The sequence below is a fragment of the Schistocerca nitens genome, chromosome 11 (genome assembly GCF_023898315.1).
Source record: "Schistocerca nitens isolate TAMUIC-IGC-003100 chromosome 11, iqSchNite1.1, whole genome shotgun sequence".
In the NCBI taxonomy this organism is placed as follows: Eukaryota; Metazoa; Arthropoda; class Insecta; order Orthoptera; family Acrididae; genus Schistocerca; species Schistocerca nitens.
The window spans coordinates 124,079,398-124,100,340 of NC_064624.1; the positions used below are offsets into that span (position 1 = coordinate 124,079,398).

Consider the following 20,943-nt stretch of genomic DNA (forward strand, 5'->3'; position numbering starts at 1 on the left):
CTGTCACACAGGACAGTGTTCTACCAAATCGGTATCTTCAACCTGGTTAATCAGTGGAATGCTCTTGGCAACTTTGCCTGTCTGATCACCCCTTATACATTTAATAACATCACTCCTGGTCCCCTCTCACTGTTCAGCTCCTACGTTTCTGTAACTCATCAAATGAAGCAGTTGTATAATGTTACACGTAACACAATCAGCAGTCTATATACAGGCACAGTCTAATCATGTCATGTTTAGCAGGAGTTACATACCCAAGTCTAGCGACTCCTACAGATTGTAGGAGGGGTGACTGATAAAGTAGTCTTCAGTTTTGAATATTTTGGGATCTCCAATTTAATGTGTGAATAAAAAAAAGCACTCTCTTCTGAAGACTATACATGGATCTGTAACCTATATGGGAATTATTTTTCTTTCTTCCAATATTGTCCTTACAAGGGAACCTCCCCATCGCACCCCTCTCAGATTTAGTTATAAGTTGGCACAGTGGATAGGCCTTGAAAAACTGAACACAGATCAATCGAGAAAACAGGAAGAAGTTTTGTGGAACTATGAAAAAAATAAGCTAAATATAAAAACTGAGTAGTCAATGCGCAAGATAGGCAACATCAAGGAGAGTGTGAGCTCCGGAGCGCCGTGGTCATGTGGTTAGCGTGAGCAGCTGGGGAACGAGAGGTCCTTGGTCCAAGTCTTCCCTCATGTGAAAAAGTTTAAATTTTTATTTTCAGACAATTATTATCTGTCCGTCCGTCCGTCCGATGTGAGGTAGCTGCACCGTAGTATGGGGCCGCTACACCTAAACACTTCTTTGGGAGTGATTATCACATCCACATGAAAACCTAAATTGGGCAAGGTAGAAGAATCTTTTTACCCATTCGCCAAGTGTACAAGTTAGGTGGGTCGACAACATATTCCTGTCGTGTGACGCACATGCCGTCACCAGTGTCTTACAGAATATATCAGACTTGTTTTCCTGTGGAGGAATCGGTTGACCTATGACCTTGCGATCAAATGTTTTCGGTTCCCATTGGAGAGGCACATCCTTTCATCTACTAATCGCACGATTTTGCGGTGCGATTGCAAAACACACACACACACACACACACACACACACACACACACACACACACTAAACTTACTAAAGTGAACAGAGACGTCAATGAACGAACGGACAGATAATAAATTTGCGAAAATGAAGTAAGTTAACTTTACACTCGAGGGAAGACTTGAACCAAAGACCTCTCGTTCCGCAGCTCCTCACGCTAACCATGGGACCACGGCGCTCCTGAGTTCACACTTCCCTTGATGTTGCCTATCTTGCGCATGGATTACTCAGTTTGTATATTTTGCTTATTTTTTCATAGTTCCACACAACTTCTTCCTGTTTTCTCGATTGATCTGTGTTCAGTTTTTCAAGGCCTATCCACTGTGCCAACTTATAACTAAATCTGAGAGGGGTGCGATGGAAAGGTTCCCTTGTTAGAAATTTTGTAGTTCATCCTAAGTTCCTTCTCATTATTAACCACAGATGCCATTTGGGGGCGTAAATGCATTGAAATGTAAGTGTAGGAATCGTGGGTCCCTATAGAAACTTCTATAGGTGTTTAGCTATCAAATTTACATAATATCCTTGCTACACACTTTTGTAGAGTAAATACTATTCCTTAGCCCCAGATTATATGACAGGCCAGTATCGACTGAAAGTATGCCAGCAAACCTCTCTGCAGGCTGAAGCAGTGAGACACATTTCTGAGTCCAAAGCAGGCAGAATCGATCTTTCTGCTTAATTTATCCGTGTGCTGGTGCCACTTCAGATTGTACCTACAAACATTGTGCAGAGAGATTCTTTTGTGCTTGCCCATTCATCTTTACCTCTGGCAAGTAAATTTTATTTATTTGCAGTTTTGTGACAAGTGTGAGTAAATCTGTCTGCTGTGAACTGCCTTTGTCAGTGTACTTGTCTTATCATTTTGTATGTTCTTACTCGCAGTTGGGAGTGAGGCAATAATATTACCACCTGTAGTCACCAATGAGGCTTTATCACCTCCTGTTAGAGACCCCTCCCTAGACCAAAATGTAAAATGTGTAACTGTAACTAATAGATTTGTGTGTCTAGTCTGTAGATGTAGTCTGCATGCAATTATAAAAATACAGTAAAAAATTATACAGCATTTTAAGAGCTTGATGTGAAAATGTTTTTAAACAAGTAAAATAGCATAGTTACCATTATTTCCATGAATGTTCCCATGTTATTGGTCACTACAGATAAAAAGTAGAAAACAAATGTTGTTGCTTTATAAGTGAAAATATATTCTACAGCTGCCCTTGTATGAAAATAATTACTTGAGAACAGTGGATTTTATTGGCAACAGAAAGGAAATTTCATTATTTGTTCAAGGTAATAATGCCATACCAGTTTATGTATACTTTTTTTTTTCATTCATTTCATTGGCATCATTCACTTTCAGTAATATGTTGACAACAGAATGTAAAATGCTTGTGGTAAACCCTTACACTGCAGTTTGTTTCATTTGGCATTGTCTACATATTGAACTGCAGCAGAATTATCTTCAGTTATTTTGTTACAGATGTAGCAAAAGTGCAAGTTATACACTTAACATCAATGTATAAGATTAGCCACTCCTGTCAGTAGCAATTATAAAGCTGTACAGCTCTGTCAACCTAGTTTCTGTCATGAGTAAAAGTTTATGGTACTGTCATCTAGTGTTTTGATATAATTACATGTAATGTAACTAATGTAATAAAAAGAGACTGCAAGGTATTATCAAAAATCTCAATGTCATTATTATTCATTGTAACATTTAAAGCTTGTGAAAACTGAATTTGTTTGTCCACTGTAAGGATTTATTGGAAGAAAATAAAGTTCTATCAACTTACTTCAAAACATATGTACTTCATAATCCAGTGCTACCTTCCATATTTTAGATACCTGACAAGCAGAACCTTTGGTTACCATCACATACCTTCAGATGCTTTGCAAACCTTTCTACTAAATTAGCAGTTATAATTAACACACATGCACTTCCAAATAGCACCATCTCTCAAAAGTGCAATTATTACCCCACAATCTACAAACAAGTTTCCAGTTTTTATATATAATTGCAAATTATATTACTGCATTTTAGTTTAAAAATTTTCTGAAACAAACCTGTAAAAATGATTCAGCAACTTTACAGTAGAATGCATATTAAGAAAAGCTGTAATTTCTAAATCTCCCATCAGCAACATCATTTTCAATCACAACAGAAACTAATGGTGTGCTAACAATTCAGAAACCTTACAAACTATATTGCTACCATTTGTCAGGATCTGTCATTGTCTCACAATTGTGGGAATAACTTACAGCAAAGTATACATACATGCCAGTGTAGATTACACAAGTACTCAAAATTCAGAACACACAAAAGAATACAAATGCCAATCTTGTGTACAGATATCACTAATATTTACACAGTTATAACTGTTTAAACTTTGTAGAAGTTGTCTTATCTCCTCTGAAGATTTATTTTTACAGGAGTAGCGATGCCTACAGTGCTGCACAATATCTTTCACCAATGAAATATAAGTATGATTTTTCCACTGGCTTCTGTAGCTATCATTACACAAGAGGACACCTGTTAACGATGAATCTTTTTGTTATTTCTCTTTTGGAACACACTTCAGTTGTTGCTGAAAACTTGCCATGCTACTGGGTGACAATAATTAAAGTGATGATCAGAGTGTTGTGTGGGCTGTATACATTGGAGGACACTAAACATCATAGGTATATTCACCTATCAGTGCACTCGCACAGGATGCTGAAGAAAAAAATAGTTCTACTTTCTGCCACCAGATGAAAAAACAGCACGATGAGTAGTGAGAATCTAGTGTGGGTACAGGAAAAGGAGAGGAACAACCAGACATGATAACAGTTGCTCTGGCATGTTTATTAGGGTATGGTCACAAGTTACAACATGTGTTCTGTATGGTCTCCTGACTCAGCAACATGCTGCATTCATAACACAACACGGTTGGCAGTTGTTCGCAGCATATCCAGTGTGATATGTCATCGTATGTTATCCTTCAGATCAGGAAGAGTACAGATACATTACTGATAGACTGTATCTTTCAAATGTCTCTATAACCATGAAAAGTCACATGGATTTACATCAAGTGATATGGAAGACCAAACGTCTTGAACTGCATAGAGCTGGTGGCCATTACTGAAGGTTTCTTGACACACATTTTTCACCAGACAGCAGCGCAGGATTAGCCGAGCGGTGTAAGGCGCTGCAATCGTGACTTTGCGGCTGATCCCGGTGGAGGTTCGAGTCCTCCCTCAGCCATGGGTGTGTGTCTTTGTTTGTCCTTAGGATAATTTAGGTTAAGTAGTGTGTAAGCTTAGGGACTGATGACCTTAACAGTTAAGTCCCATAAGATTTCACACACATTTGAACATTTTATCCACCAGACAAGCAAAATGTGATGTTGCCCCATATTGCATGAATAGAATCTTTGTCACATAACATGTTATATACAATCATTTGATTGAAACATTGGTGACTCATCAATGAAAAATTCTGTGCCTACCTAAGTATACCTGAAACAAGATACACTAAAATAACGCATATGGATGCTCCCAGAAGCACATTACAACATAGAGAGAGAATTACATGTTAGATTTCTTCCTTTTTCTTAACATTTCCACAGTGATTTGAAATAATTCTTTTAAAGTATTTTTCATGTTTGTTTTTGTAGTTTATAAATATGAATATACTTAATAGACCACATACTTTCATAATAGTAGTATATATGTTTACATCTAGATATTTAGATACATAGTTCACATGATACATAGTTTATAAGTATGGACACACAAAAAGAACATAAGCATACACATAGAACACATAATACAGGAAAAACAAAACACATGTAATATCTCCTACTTGTCTACTTCATTTATAAAATCATCTACACTGTAGCAGCATTTGCTTTTTAAATATTTTTCAATGTTTACACAGGTGTATTCTAGCTTGCAGTCCTTCAACTCTGAACGGATTTTATTGCTAAACTTCAAACCCATGTCATATGGAGTATTTTCAAAAAATGTTAGTCTGTGGCAAAGTAACATGTAATCTTGTTTGTGCCTTGTTTCACAAGTATGTGTAAATGAATTTCCCTCAAACAGATGTGCTTTTCTTAACTCAAAGATAAGTGTTTCATATATAAACATGGAAGGTATTGTCAGTAAGTCAAGGCTTGCAAATAAAGGTTTGCATCATTGTCTACTGTTGATTCCAGTAATAGCTCTGATAATTTTTTTCTGTAGCTTGAACACACTGAGGCAGCTCCCTTTTTCAGCTCCACAAAAAATTATGCCATATCTTAGAATTGATATAAAATATACATGATACACAACTTTCCTAACAGCCAAGTCACTTACTTTATTCAGAACTCTCATTGTGTAAACAAAACTATTTAACTGCTTCAGTAAGTAATCCACATGATCAGTCCATGTCAAGTTTTTGCTTATGGTCACTCCCAGAAATTTGACAGATTCTGCAGTTATCAGTTCTCTGCCTTCATAACTGTGTTACATATTCAACAGTTTGTTTGGTCCTGAAGTGTACAATTTGTGTTACTGTTAAATTTAGTTACATAGCTTGGGAGAGCCAGCCCTGACAAAACTCTACCATCTCGTAAGCAGGATGTATGAGACAGGTGAAATACCCTCAGTTTTCCAGAAGAATATAATAATTACAATCCCGAAGAAAAGAGGTGTTGATAGACGTGAAAATTACCAAACTATCAGTTTTATAAGCCACAGCTGCAAAATACTAACACGAATTCTTTACAGATGAATGGAAAAACTGGTAGAAGCCAACCTCGGGGAAGATCAGTTTCGATTCCGTAAAAATGTTGGAACAAGTGAGGCAATACTGACCCTACGACTTATCTTAGAAGATAGATTAAGGAAAGGCAAACCTACATTTCTAGCATTTGTAGACTTAGACAAAGCTTTTGACAATGTTGACTGGAATACTCTTTCAAATTCTGAAGGTGCCAGGGGTAAATTGTAGGGAGCGAAACGCTATTTACAATTTGTACAGAAATCAGATGGCAGTTATAAAGAGTTGAGGGGCACGAAAGGGAAGCAGTGGTTGGGAAGGGAGTGAGACAGGGTTGTAGCCTGTCCCTGATGTTATTCAATCTGTACATTGAGCAAGCAGTAAAGGAAACAAAAGAAAAATTCAGAGTAGGAATTAAAATCCATGGAGAAGAAATAAAAAATTTGAGGTTCGCCAATGGCATTGTTATTCTGTCAGAGACAGCAAAGGACATGGAAAGCAGTTGATCAGAATGGACAGTGTCTTGAAAGCAGGATATAAGATGAACATCAACAAAAGTAAAACGAGAATAATGGAATGTAGTTGAATTAAGTCGGGTGATGCTGAGGGGATTAGATTAGGAAATGAGACACTTAAGGAGTTTTGCTATTTGGGGAGCAAAATAACTGATGGTGGTCGAAGTAGAGATGATATAAAATATAGACTGGCAATGGCAAGGAAAGTGTTTCTGAAGAAGAAAAATTTGTTAGCATCGAGTATAGATTTAAATGTCAGGAAGTCGTTTCTGGAAGTATTTGTATGGAGTGTAGCCGTATGGAAGTGAAACGTGGACGATAAATAGTTTAGACAAGAAAAGAATAGAAGCTTTCGAAATGTAGTGCTACAGAAAAATGCAGAAGTTTAGATGGGTAGATCACATAACTAATGAGGAGGTACTGAATAGAATTGGGGAGAAATTTGTGGCAGCTTGACTAGGAGAAGGGATCGGTTGGTAGGACAAATTTTGAGGCATCAATGGATCACCAATTTAGTATTGGAGGGCAGCGTGGAAGGTAAAAATCATAGAGGGAGACCAAGAGATGAATACACTAAACAGATTCAGAAGGATGTAGGCTGCAGTAGGTACTGGGAGGTGAAGAAGCTTGCACAGGATAGAGTAGCATGGAGAGCTGCATCAAACCAGTCTCTGGACTGAAGACCACAACAACAACAACTACAACAACAACAACAACAGCATTATTATTTATCCAATTTTCTAGTTCTTGAAGAGTCTTTTTTGTTTTCTGTGCTAATTGTTCAGTATTTTTACAGTAGACTAGTGCTGCTGAGTCATCTGCATACAGAACCGTATCTGAAGTTACCTTACCTGACATGTCATTTATATAATATAGAAATAGTAATGGGCTTAGTATGGACCCCTGGGGTACAGATGCTTATATTTCCTTCCAACTAGAGCAAGCTTTCTTGCCCTTATGTTGTATGACTACCCTCTGTTTCTTATTTTTGAGATACGACTTGAACCAATTTAAAGATTTTTCATAGAAGCCATAAGAAGCTAATTGGAGGAGCAGCTGCTTATGGTTTACCATATCAAATGCCTTACTGAGGTCACCAAAGATACCGGGTACGCTCTCCTTGTTATCGAGGCATTTGCTTATTTTACTGATTAGTTCATTAATAGTACGGTACTTCGGCCCTTCCTAAATCCATACTGATTATTAAAAATAATGATATGATTGTTGTTACATTTTTCTAGTTGGTTACATACTACTCGCTCAAATATTTTAGAAACAATTGGTAGTATTGATACTGGGCAAAAATTTCCTATCTTCTCTCGTCTGCCCTTTTTGAGGATAGGTTGAACTTCCACATACTTCAGCCTATCCGGAAAGCAGCCCTCATCAAATGATTGATTTATTATGTGACAGAGTTGGGGGTGGAATATTATCAGATCCTGCCTTTATTATTTTTGTTGGGACTTCATCCCAGCACACAGATTTGAGATTGCTTTAGGGATTTTATAATGTTAGTCACCTCATAGCAGGATACATGAGTGAATTTTAATTCTACTGATCTGTGCTGCATTATATTGTGGAGGAGGGAGTTTGTCAATTTTGTTGAATTTATGAAATACTTCTATCTGGACTTTGTAGTCATTTTCCCATCTATTTGTAATTTATGATTAAAACTTTTTGTTTTTTGTGCACCTATTTCACTCCTGACAATTTGCCATACAGCTTTTGATTTATTTGTGGCATCTGATATGTATTTACTGTTTGCCATTTGTTTTGCCTGTTTAACAACTCTACCAAATATTCTCTTGTATTTGTTTACACAGCTGACAAACACTGCATCATGGTTGTTCTTTGCTTGCATGTGATGTTTCCTCTTTCTAATACTAGAGATCCTGATGCCTTCAGTTATCCACAAGTTCTTTTTACAGTTTTGTCACGTGCTGCTATGAAGGGGAAGCATTCATTGAAAACACTCACGAATTCTGATACAAAAGCATTGTAGTTTGTGTTTACTGAGTACCACTTGCTGAAAGACCAGGATGTTCCATTTTGTCTTGAGACAAATGTGTTCACATTGTGTCGCCTGAAGTTCCTGACTCGTTTCACTGTTACAGTTTTATCTAAACTTGGCAATGGATAAAAAGGTCTGAATGGTCAGATATATCTAAATCTAAGATGAACTTTTCTTTAGCACCATAGTGGATGCTGCTCACTATATTATCTATACATGTTGCAGAAGATGCTGTTATTCTAGTGTACTCACTAAAGTTTAATGTTAAGCCATTTGTAGGTAACATGTCCTTCAGAGAAACAGCAAACCTGTGATCAGATCTTAGATTTATGTTGAAGTCAGCACAAATATGACCTTTTTACATAACTTTTCTACTTGCAATATATACAACAAGGTTTCAAGTTTGTCTAAAAATGCACGTGTAGTGGAATAGTCAGGGATATGATATATACTAATAATTAATATACCATATACCAAAAGTTCAATACAGCAGCTTTCAAATAATAGTTCCTCATTCAAGCAATTAAAAGTCTGCCTGACTTCAAAGCTTATGATGGTCGAAGTAGAGAGGATATAAAATGTAGACTGGCAATGGCAAGGAAAGTGTTTCTGAAGAAGAGAAATTTGTTAACATCGAGTATAGATTTAAGTGTCAGGAAGTCGTTTGTGAAAGTATTTGTATGGAGTGTAGCCATGTATGCAAGTGAAACATGGACGATAAATAGTTTGGACAAGAAGAGAATAGAAGCTTTCGAAATGTGGTGCTACAGAAGAATGCTGAAGATTAGATGGGTAGATCACATAACTAATGAGGAGGTATTGAACAGAACTGGGGAGGAGTTTGTGGTGCAACTTGACAAGAAGAAGGGACCGGTTGGTAGGACATGTTCTGAGGCATCAAGGGATCACAAATTTAGCATTGGAGGGCAGCGTGGAGGGTAAAAATCGTACAGGGAGACCAATAGATGAATACACTAAACAGATTCAGAAGAACGTAGGTTGCAGTAAGTACTGGGAGATGAAGTGGCTTGCACAGGATAGAGTAGCATGGAGAGCTGCATCAAACCAGTCTCAGGACTGAAGACAACAACAACAATTCTTCTACTAGAATGCACGATCCTCCAAAACTGCTGTGTTTTCTACAAAAACTCGCTGCTAAATTGTAACCTGAAAGTGAGTTTATCAAGTTTATATTTTCACTTTTAAGCCGGTGCTCGTCTAAGCATATAAAATAGTGGTGTGGACACACTTGCATTCTTGTTGCACAAGGAGATCCTTACAATGTGCGGATGTCAAAGAACACATAACAGGCCCATGGTGTGTCATCTCCTCAGTGAAAAATGGACCTATAATGTAAGAGCTTGTGAAATGACACCACAGAGTCAGATAAGCTGAGCGCAGTGGATGTTACCGCACAACACGTGGCAGAGTATAACCACGTATGTGACAGTTCTGTGCATTCACGGCACTGTGCATAGTAAAATGTGCCTTGTTCATCCAAAGAATATTCCCTGGCCACCTCATCCGTTTCAGTGCACGCAAAAAAAAAAAAAAAAAAAAAAAAAAAAAAAAAAAAAAAAAAAAAAAAAAAAAAAAAAAAGAGGATAAAGTCACAGCATTGTAGCCTATTTTTGAGCTTCATTTGGTGCATATGCTGAATGTTGTAGGGGTACCAGTGTAAAATATGCGGCAAAAAACTTTGAACTGTTGACCAGGAGGGAGGCAATTCCCATGACACCAGTCTAGCACTGACTGCAGAATTTGAGGCATGTGCTGTGCACTCGGCTATAGCTGCAGCACCTTCGACAACAACTTCTGTGGGAATGTGCTGCCTCCCACTCCCTGCTGCACCACCTAATTCACCTGTTTCTTCAAATTTCTTGATTGTATTATTTAGCCTATTTATTGACACGGGGCCTCTTCACAATTGTTTTGTTAATGATATTCCCGCACGCAGTGCTGCTAGTGCTGTCATTCTCATAAAACAACTTTACCAGCAGCGGAAGGTGTTTCTTCTCAACAGCCATTGCATTTTGTATGGAAAACTTCGACCTTATTAACCCTTTACACAGTTGCCTCACAAAAGAAATAAATACGTGTTGCCAAGTGACAAACAGCATACTGACATCAAAATAGGAAACACACACACACACACACACACACACACACACACACACACACACACACAATCGTTTCATAGGGTGGCAACACTCACAGTGTGAACGAAAACAAATGAATAGACATAAACACTGTAGCAGTTCTGAATGAAAAACATTTAAGAACGTCAATTATAGATAGTCCCATGCAGGAAAATCATGCAAAATGCCAAAAACTGCAGATGTGAAATGAAGCCTGTCGACATCAACCGCTCCTAGCAAGAGGGGAAGGTGCAGACCTCGCAAACAAACACTGTAAGTAGCTTACAGACCAACTTCATAAACAAAATGCTGTTTTTACCCTAAAGGGATCAAAACATAAATGTAAAAACATGTGTATCCAGTTTACAGAATACCACAGAAGATGCTTTGTAAATAAAAGTGAAACACATCTGGTGTAATTCTTTATAATTACATTGCAGTCAGCTCAAGACAAATCACATATCATAACTTCTGTTTAATATACAGGGTGGTCCATTGATTGTGATCGGGCCAAACATGTCACGAAATAAGCGTCAAACAAAAAAACTACAAAGAACGAAACTTGTCTAGCTTGAAGGGGGAAACCAGATGGCGCTATGGTTGGCCGACTAGATGGCGCTGCCATAGGTCAAACGGATATCAACTGCGTTTTTTTAAAATAGGAACCCCCATTTTTTTATTAAATATTTGTGTAGTACGTAAAGAAATATGAATGTTTTAGTTGGACAACTTTTTTCGCTTTGTGATAGATGGCGCTGTAATAGTCACAAACAGACGGCTTACAATTTTAGACGAACAGTTGGTAATAGGTAGCTTTTTAAATTAAAATACAGAACATAGGTACGTTTGAACATTTTATTTTGGTTGCTCCAATGTGATACATGTACCTTTGTGAACTTATCATTTCTGAGAACGCATGCTGTTATGGCGTGATTACCTGTAAATACCACATTAATGCAATAAATGCTCAAAATGATGTCCATCAACCTCAATGCATTTGGCAATACGTGTAACGATATTCCTCTCAACAGCAAATAATTCGCCTTCCGTAATGTTCGCACATGCATTGACAAAGCGCTGACGCATGTTGTCAGGCATTGTCGGTGGATCACGAAAGCAAATATCCTTCAACTTCCCCCACAGAAAGAAATCCGGGTACATCAGATCGAATGAACATGCAGGCCATGGTATGGTGCTTCGACGACCAGTCCACATTTCATGAAATATGCTATTCAATACCGCTTCAACCGCACGCAAGCTATGTGCCGGACATCCATCATGTTGGAAGTACATAGTCATTCTGTCATGCAGTGAAACATCTTGTAGTAACATCAGTAGAACATTACATAGGAAATCATCATATATTGCACCATTTAGATTGCCATCGATAAAATGGGGGCCAATTATCCTTCCTCCCATAATGCTGCACCATACATTAACCCGCCAAGGTCGCTGATGTTCCACTTGTCGCAGCCATCGTGGATTTTCCGCTGCCCAATAGTGCATATTATGCTGGTTTACGTTACCGCTGTTGGTGAATGACACTTCGTTGCTAAATAGAACGCGTGCAAAAAATCTATCATCATCCCGTAATTTCTCTTGAGTCCAGTGGCAGAACTGTACACGACGTTCAAAGTCGTCACCATGCAATTCCGGGTGCATAGAAATTTGGTATGCGTGCAGTCGATGTTTATGTAGCATTCTCAACACCAACGTTTTTGAGAATCCCAATTCTAGCGCAATTTGGTCACTACTAATGTGCGGATTAGCCGCGATAGCAGCTAAAACACCTACTTGGGCATACATCATTTGTTGCAGGTCATGGTTGACATTTCACACGTGGCTGAACACTTCCTGTTTCCTTAAATAACGTAACTATCCAGCGAACGATCAGGACACTTGGATGTCATCGTCCAGGATACCGAGCAGCATATATAGCACACGCCCATTGGGCATTTTGATCACAATAGCCATACATCAACACGATATCGACCTTTTCCGCAATTGGTAATGATCCATTTTAACACGGGTAATGTATCACGAAGCAAATACCATCTGTACTGGCGGATTGTTACGTGATACCACATACTTATACGTTTGTGACTATTACAGCCCCATCTATCACAAAGTGAAGAAAGTGATCCAACTAAAACATTCATATTTCTTTACGTACTTCACGAATATGTAATAAAAAATGGGGGTTCCTATTTTAAAAAATGCAGTTGATAGCCGTTTGACCTACAGCAGTGCCATCTAGCGGGCCAACCATAGCGCCATCTGGTTTCCCCCTTCAAGCTACATGAGTTTCGTTCTTTGTAGTTTTTTCGTTTGATGATTATTTTGTGAGATATTTGGCCCGGTCACTATCAATGGACCACCCTTTATACACGAACAATCAACCTACAGCCCCAAACACTACGAGCTTCTTATATGCTGACGACCTCGCTCTAGCCACCCAGAGCACAGTGGAGAACAACCTCACGAATGCTCTTCAAGATCTATCCAGCTACTACAACACAAACCAGCTTAAACCAAACCCTTCAAAGACTCAAGTGTGTGCTTTTCATTTGAAAAACATGGAAGCCACTCGCAAGTTGAAAATAGTATGGCCGGGAGTCAAACTGGAACACTAAATACCTGGGAGTGACACTTGATAGATATCTCACTTTCAAAAAGCACTGCCCAAAACACAAGTCACAAGTTTCCACCAGGAACAATCTCATACGGAATATGGCCGGATCACAGTAGGGTAGTCAACCTGAAACAAACAGAATATCTGGAATGGCACTATGCTATTCTGTGACTGAGTATGCCTGTCCTGCTTGGTATAATTCAACTCATGCCAAACAGGTGGATGTAGCTCTCAACGAAACCTGAAGAATTATAACAGGCTTCTCAAAACCCATCCAGTCGAATGGCTTTACTACCTCGCAGGAATTGCACTGCCACCTGTTCAAAGAGAGATAGCTGCAAGCAAGGAAAGAAAGGCAGTGGAACAGGAAGTTACACATCCTCTGTGTGGGCACGAACCGCATCCGCAATGACTGAAGTCGAGGAAGAGTTTCCTTAGGACATCAAAGGAACTTAGAACCACTGCTGAGAAAGCTAGGTTACAACTATGGAGGGCTACGACCTACCTTCCCCCTGGTTGGAAAAAAGTTGTTGAAGCTTTACCTCCAGGCCATGACAGGGAATGGACAATTTGGAAGTCCCTGAATGGACTGAGATCTGGAGTCGGAGGGTCAATCGTCAACTTGGGAAGATGGGGGTACACTGATCCAAACGATATTCGGTGTGACGGTGGAGAAGAACAGACAGTCCGGCACATGCTTCGGTGTCAATTGTGTCCAGTCTCCAGTACAGAAAATCTTCAACAAGCAACAGAAAATGCACTGGAAGTGGCCAAGTTTTGGTCAAAAGTAATTTAATCACAACTGTGTAAAATGTATGTACATGTACCTGTATGTTTCTGACATGATAATAAAAATTTCACTGCTTCGAGTGCTATATTTTCACTTGGTGGTAGGAATTGGAACTATTAATTTTTTCAGCGTACTCTTGTGACAGCACCGAATAATGAACATACATGTCATGTATGCAGCTGGCACAGCAGTCCTCAGAACACCGTCAATTTAATTATAGCTGCCCAACTATTTCTGGTCCCTTATTTCTCATAGCGGGAGACACGTTTCCGTTTCCTAGTGGGTGACGTGAGTTAAATAAATCAAAACTTATGCCAGTACACAGCACAACTGCCAACATTAAACGCCACTTTCTTTACAGTGCCAACTTAATTGCTCAGTGCTTCTGCTACTAAAGCAACTTCCAGTTTGGTTATACAGTATATGCTGCTTTTGTAATATTTTTACCTTGCATAAACCCATCTCCTCCTGCTATTCTACTAAACGTATCAGGAGATTCCATTCTGTGGTGTCACACCCAGAGGTAACATTGCCGTCTTGAAAATGCTTTTCAGTTACTAGATTCCAAACCAATTTGAGCATACGAGCAGCACCAAGAAGACAATAAGCCTTTTTACTTTCACCTGAAGGATGAAAAAATCAGCGCTGTTCATTAAGTCCACTACATGAAACAACATTCAATGTCTGACGCATACTTCTATTTTGGCACTCCTAGAAACACGTTACGGTAGTGTGGCATGAGGATTAAAATCTGTACTGGGGTTGTAGGCATCTATGTACCAACAAACAAAAATATTATTTTGGAATAGATCCACTGACCAGTTGCAAATGAAGGGTTGATAAACCTTTATTTGCAACTTGTTGGTTGATTTTTCAATCTATCTGAATTACACAGTTGCTGTTTTGCAGCTATGTTTAAGATTTTGATTTACATAACCTCTCTATCTCTCTCTCTCTCTGTTTGGTGATGATTTAAAAACTTTGTGATCACCACTGTCATTTCCTAGGAAGCCCACATTGCAGGAAACCATTTCAACAAGGCAGTTGCCCAGGACCTTACTGAACGACAGCTATATATCAACCTGAATGTTTATTTCCTGCTGTCACGAGATAGTGATTATAATCTTGTTTACGAAGATCAGGATTTTTCTCTCTTAGACAATTGAACTGCAGATTTTCTGTACTGGAGAGTTCCAAAAATCGAACAATAAATGTGTACACTGATGTTTCACAATATTTCTAAGAGTTACCAATAAATGGTACATATTGCATAACAAAATGTGTTTTTTGTGAATGGTCACAATTTTATTATATAAAACCTATATTATGGGGAAAGTTTGTAACTTGAGGCCTAGGTAGTGGGTAGTAAAAAGTTGTGAAATATTGGGTGTATTTTCTTAAGTAATGATTACCCCATTACATCAAAAACCCACAAACTTTTTAGTTAAAATGAATAAGTAATGAAAGGGACACACTTACATTTATCTTAATTTCCAGACTCCTTCATAACATTTCTGTTTGAGCCTCCAAGATAGTGAGAGTACTTTGATACAAGAATGGATTCTGGCACTGCTGATCTCATGCAGTGGATGATTCTCACTTTCTGTTAATTTTCTGTTTTCACACCCATGTGCTGAGAGTCTCAACATACAGTTTTAATCTATAAGTAGGACTCACAATCAGAATTTCATTTTTGTAATCATGGTGAAAATATTTTTCTACAAATAATTCAGAATTGTTAGGTATAATTATCTATGGTTCATTTGTAGAGCACAAGAATTGGTATTATATTTAAATTGCTAAGCAATACTCAGCAAGAATACCTAAGTTTCTATTCGCAGCAGCAAATAAATTTTCAGTTCTGCAGGCTACAGTAAGTGGTGATGTAGTGGTTAGTGGAAGTTAGGTTGATTGATGGAGTCCTGCAAATTAACCTGACTGCAAGGTTATAGAAAGGGAAGAGGAAGTAGGTGAGGAGTTGGGATATACGATACTGGAAGAAGAATTTGAAAGTGCACTGAAAGACCTAAATTGAAACAAGACCCTTGGAGTAGACGAAATCCCAGAATTCCTGGCGAGTTTCTTAGGAGTGCCAGCCGTGACAAAACTATTCCGCCTGATGCACAAGTCAAATTAAACAAGCAAAATACCAGCAAACTTGAAGAATGCAATAATATCAATTTCAAAGATAGAAGGGGCTGAAAGTTTATCAGTTTAACAAGTCATGGATACAAAGTAATGTCACTAATTATTTACAGAAAAATGGCCGACCTGGTAGAAGCTGATACTGAAGAAGATAAATTTGAGTTTCACCTCAGAAGAAGGGTTAAAAAAAAGGAAATCCTACATACATTTATAGTATTTGTAGATGTACAGAAAGCTTTTCACAATGTTAACTGGAATATACTCCCAGAAATTGTGAAGGTAGCAGCAATAAAGTACACACAGTGAAGGTGTGACCTGCAAACAAATCCAGGGTATGGCAATGGGCACCTCCATGGTACCACCCTATGCCAAACTATTCAAGGGCCACCTAGAGGAATCCTTCTTAACCAGCCAAAACCCTCACCTGGTTCAGATCCACTGACGACATCTTCGTGATCAAGATTGAGGCCAAGGATACCTTATCCACATTCCTCCAGAACCTCGACTTTCTTCCCCATTTGCTTCAACTACTCCTCCTCAACCCAACAAGCCACCTTCCTCAATGTTGACCTTTACCTCCACGACCATCACCAAATGACGTGCGCAAGAGATCTTTCACACGTCTAGCAATATGGGCTGGAGCGCCACCCTGCATAAACATCGTACGTTCCAGCAGGTGTTTATCAGCCGTGCTGGGGATGATGCGATTCTGTAACATATCGGCGTACCTCTCACCCGTCACGGTAGCAGTTACAAGACCAGAATCACGCATTTCCTCGAAGAAAAAAGGCCCGATAACAGTAGATGTGGTAAATCCAACCCATACCGTGACTTTCTAGTCGTGCAATGGAGTTTCCACGACAGTTCTAGGATTTTCAGTAGCCCAAATTCTGCACTTGTGGGCGCTGACAGACCCTCAGAGCATGAAATGATCTTTTTTGGTCCACAGCACATTACTCAACCAATCGTCATCTTCCGCCATCTTTTGAAAAGCCCACACCGCAAATGCCCTCCGCTTCACTAAATCGCCAGGTAACAGTTCATGATGCTGATGATGGATTTTGTAGGGATAGCATCGGAGGGTACGCCTAAGTACCAACCAAACAGTAGTGTATGGAATGCCGGTGCGACGTGCGACTGCACGAGTGCTGACTTCCCCGTGCATAGATGAACCCTCTGCAGTATCCATTTCTTCCTGAACTGTCTCAGCAGCATTACGCCTTGTGCTCGGTCAGCCACTATGGGGTCTCTCGCTTAAAAAAACCCGTGGCTTCGAAGTTTGAAATCATTCTCGCCACAGCTGCATTTGTAAACGGACCTTTACCCGTTAGAATCCCCTTCCTATGGCGATAGGATCATAACGCTGAACTAGCACATTCCCCATTCTGATAATACAGCTTCACTAAAAGTGCCTTTTCAGGTAACGTCAACGTGCTGCAACTGCTGGCGCATCTCATTCTCTCTCTCATTACAGCTCCTTTTATACACGGTTGTCACGCGCAGTCACTGACGTTTTGCTGTCCAGCACCATCTGTCGGACATTTTGTGAACTTTTTTTTTTGTTCTAATAAAACCCCATGTCATTCCAAGCAAGTGTGTCAATTTCTACCTCTCTATCTACATTATTCTGTGGTTTATTAAGTTTTCAAATTTATACTGACTTTTGATCACCCAGTATTTCACTATTTCTGGTCCCTTATTTCTCATAGTGGGAGAGACGTTTCCGTTTCCTAGTGGGTAACGTGAGTTAAATAAATCAAAACTTACGCCAGTACACTCACAACTGCCAACATTAAACACCACCTTCTTTGCAGTGCCAACATAACTGCTCAGTGCTTCTGCTACTAAAGCAACTTCCAGTTTGGTTATACAGTATATGCTGCTTTTGTAATATTTTTACCGCGCATAAACGCATCTCCTCCTGCTATTCTACTAAACGTATCAGGAGATTCCATTCTGTGGTGTCACACCCAGAGGTAACATTGCCATCTTGAAAATGCTTTTCACTTACTAGATTCCAGACTAATTCGAGCATACGAGCAGCACCACGAAGACAATAAGCCTTTTTACTTTCACCTGAAGGATGAAAAAATCAGCGCTGTTCATTAAGTCCTCTAAATGAAACATTCAAAGTCTGAGGCATACTTCTATTTTGGCACTCCTAGAAACACGTTATGGTAGTGTGGCATGAGGATTCCAATCTGTACTGGGGTTATAGACATCTCCTTACCAACAAATAAAAATATTATTTTGGAATAGATCCACCAACCAGTTGCAAATGAAGGGATAATAAACCTTTATTTTCAACTGGTTGGCTGATTTTTCAATCTATCTGAATTACATGGTTGCTGTTTCGCAGCTATGTTTAAGATTTTGATTTACATAACCTCTCTCTCTCTCTCTCTCTCTCTCTCTCTCTCTCTCTCTCTCTCACTTTGGTGATGATTTAAAAACTTTGTGATCACCACTGTCACTTCCTAGGAAGCCCACATTGCAGGAAACCATTTCAACAAGGCAGTTGCCCAGGACATTACGGCACCCTAGGCCATGGGGTGTATCGGAAGACTACGCACACTGATCTATATTTGCACGCAGTCAGCTGCCACCACCCTTCACAGAGGAATGGGGTACTTAAAACTCTAGTACATAGGGCGCGCACTATCTCTGACGCAGAGAGTCTACCCCAGGAATTGGAACATCTGAGGACTGTATTTCGAAAAAATGGGTACTCAGAGTGGCAGATACAACGTGCTCTCCGCCCAACCACTACAGCACAACCTGTGGAGATGGATGAAGTTTCGAGGGAGGAGGTAGGCACTGCATTTATTCCATATACAGGCGCACTCTGGGGGAAAATCGCCCGCATTCTGAAGAAACACCGGGTCGGAACTGTGTTTTGTCCTCCGGATAAAACTCGTGCACTGGTGGGGAGCGCCAAAGATGACCTCGGTTTGAGGAAGGCCGGCGTGTACCAGATTCCGTGTCAATGTGGCAAGTCGTATATTGGTCAGACGATGCGTACCGTCGAGGATCGATGCCGTGAACACCAGAGGCACACTCGATTGATGTATCCGAGCAAGTCGGTGGACGCTGAACATTGTTTGTCGGAAAATCACGCTATGGAGTACGAACGCACGAGGATTCTGGTACAGACGTCGAGATACTGGGTCAGCGTTGTCAGAGAGGCCATCGAAATTCGCACCAATGACGACCTCATAAACCGTGACTGTGGCTATAATCTTAGCAAGGCTTGGGAACCAGCGATTGGGTTAATCGAGAGTAAATCGAGCAAACGTATAGTTGTGACTACCACGGCAGACAGAGCCATCACACCGACGTCATCTCAGACGTTGTCGCAATCTGTTGCACCGCACGACCGTGGCGCGGGGTGCGGACGGCGGAGTGAGCGTGCCGCGGGCGGAGGGTATTTAAATTGGCCGCCACCGCAACCGAACCCAGTTCCCCCTGAGTAGCCATAGCGTATGGATTTCCGTGCCAGCACGTTCACAGGAGCTCAGTCCGTCAGTTCACCTGATGATGGCGACATGTATGATCGCCGAAATATTGTGCCCGTTGGACACTGTAGACCGGCAGTACACCCGTGGATATTTTTAATAGTGTTAATGATTAATTTAACAAGTTTTGTGCAGAAACGGATGATGTTTGCCACCCTGAAAAGCATAGAAATTAACACAGTAAGTTTTGAATTGTTACATGTTATAAATCACTACACAACATAATGTTACACATTTTGACTTGAGGCTGAACAACACACTAACACTATTTGCAGCTGGCTTAAGCCAGAGAGAAATTCTGCCGAAATTTTTACAAAGGTACAGACGGTGTTTAGGAAGGATAGATTGTATGCAACCGGTGGTGGAGTGTTCGTCGCTGTTAGTAGTAGTTTATCCTGTAGTGAAGTAGAAGTGGATAGTTCCTGTGAATTATTATGGGTGGAGGTTACACTCAACAACCGAGCTGGGTTAATAATTGGCTCCTTTTACCGACCTCCCGACTCAGCAGCGTTAGTGGCAGAACAACTGAGAGAAAACTTGGAATACATTTCACATAAATTTCCTCAGCATGTTATAGTCTTAGGTGGAGATTTCAATTTACCAGATATACACTGGGACACTCAGATGTTTAGGACAGGTGGTAGGGACAGAGCATCGAGTGACATTATACTGAGTGCACTATCCGAAAATTACCTCGAGCAATTAAACAGAGAACCGACTCGTGGAGATAACATCTTGGACCTACTGATAACAAATAGACCCGAACTTTTCGACTCCGTAAGTGCAGAACAGGGAATCAGTGATCATAAGGCCGTTGTAGCATCCCTGAATATGGAAGTTAATAGGAATATAAAAAAAGGGAGGAAGGTTTATCTGTTTAGCAAGAGTAATAGAAGGCAGATTTCAGACTACCTAACAGATCAAAACGAAAATTTCTGTTCCGACACTGACAATGTTGAGTGTCTATGGAAAAAGTTCAAGGCAATCGTAAAATGCGTTTTAGACAGGTACGTGCCGAGTAAAACTGTGAGGGACGGGAAAAACCCACCGTGGTACAACAACAAAGTTAGGAAACTACTGCGAAAGCAAAGAGAGCTTCACTCCAAGTTTAAACGCAGCCAAAACTTCTCAGACAAACAGAAGCTAAGCGATGTCAAAGTTAGCATAAGGAGGGCTATGCGAGAAGCGTTCAGTGAATTCGAAAGTAAAATTCTATGTACAGACTTGACAGAAAATCCTAGGAAGTTCTGGTCTTACGTTAAATCAGTAAGTGGCTCGAAACAGCATATCCAGACACTCCGGGATGATGATGGCATTGAAACAGAGGACGACACGCGTAAAGCTGAAA

The 20,943-nt window shown here is 39.9% G+C and overlaps 1 protein-coding gene across 1 annotated transcript in view; it reads right to left on the reverse strand.

The window, feature by feature from the left end:
• Window positions 1-20,943, reverse strand: part of LOC126212957 (uncharacterized) — a 386,808-nt gene that overhangs the window by 571 nt on the left and 365,294 nt on the right. The gene's annotated exons all lie outside the window — the stretch shown is intronic.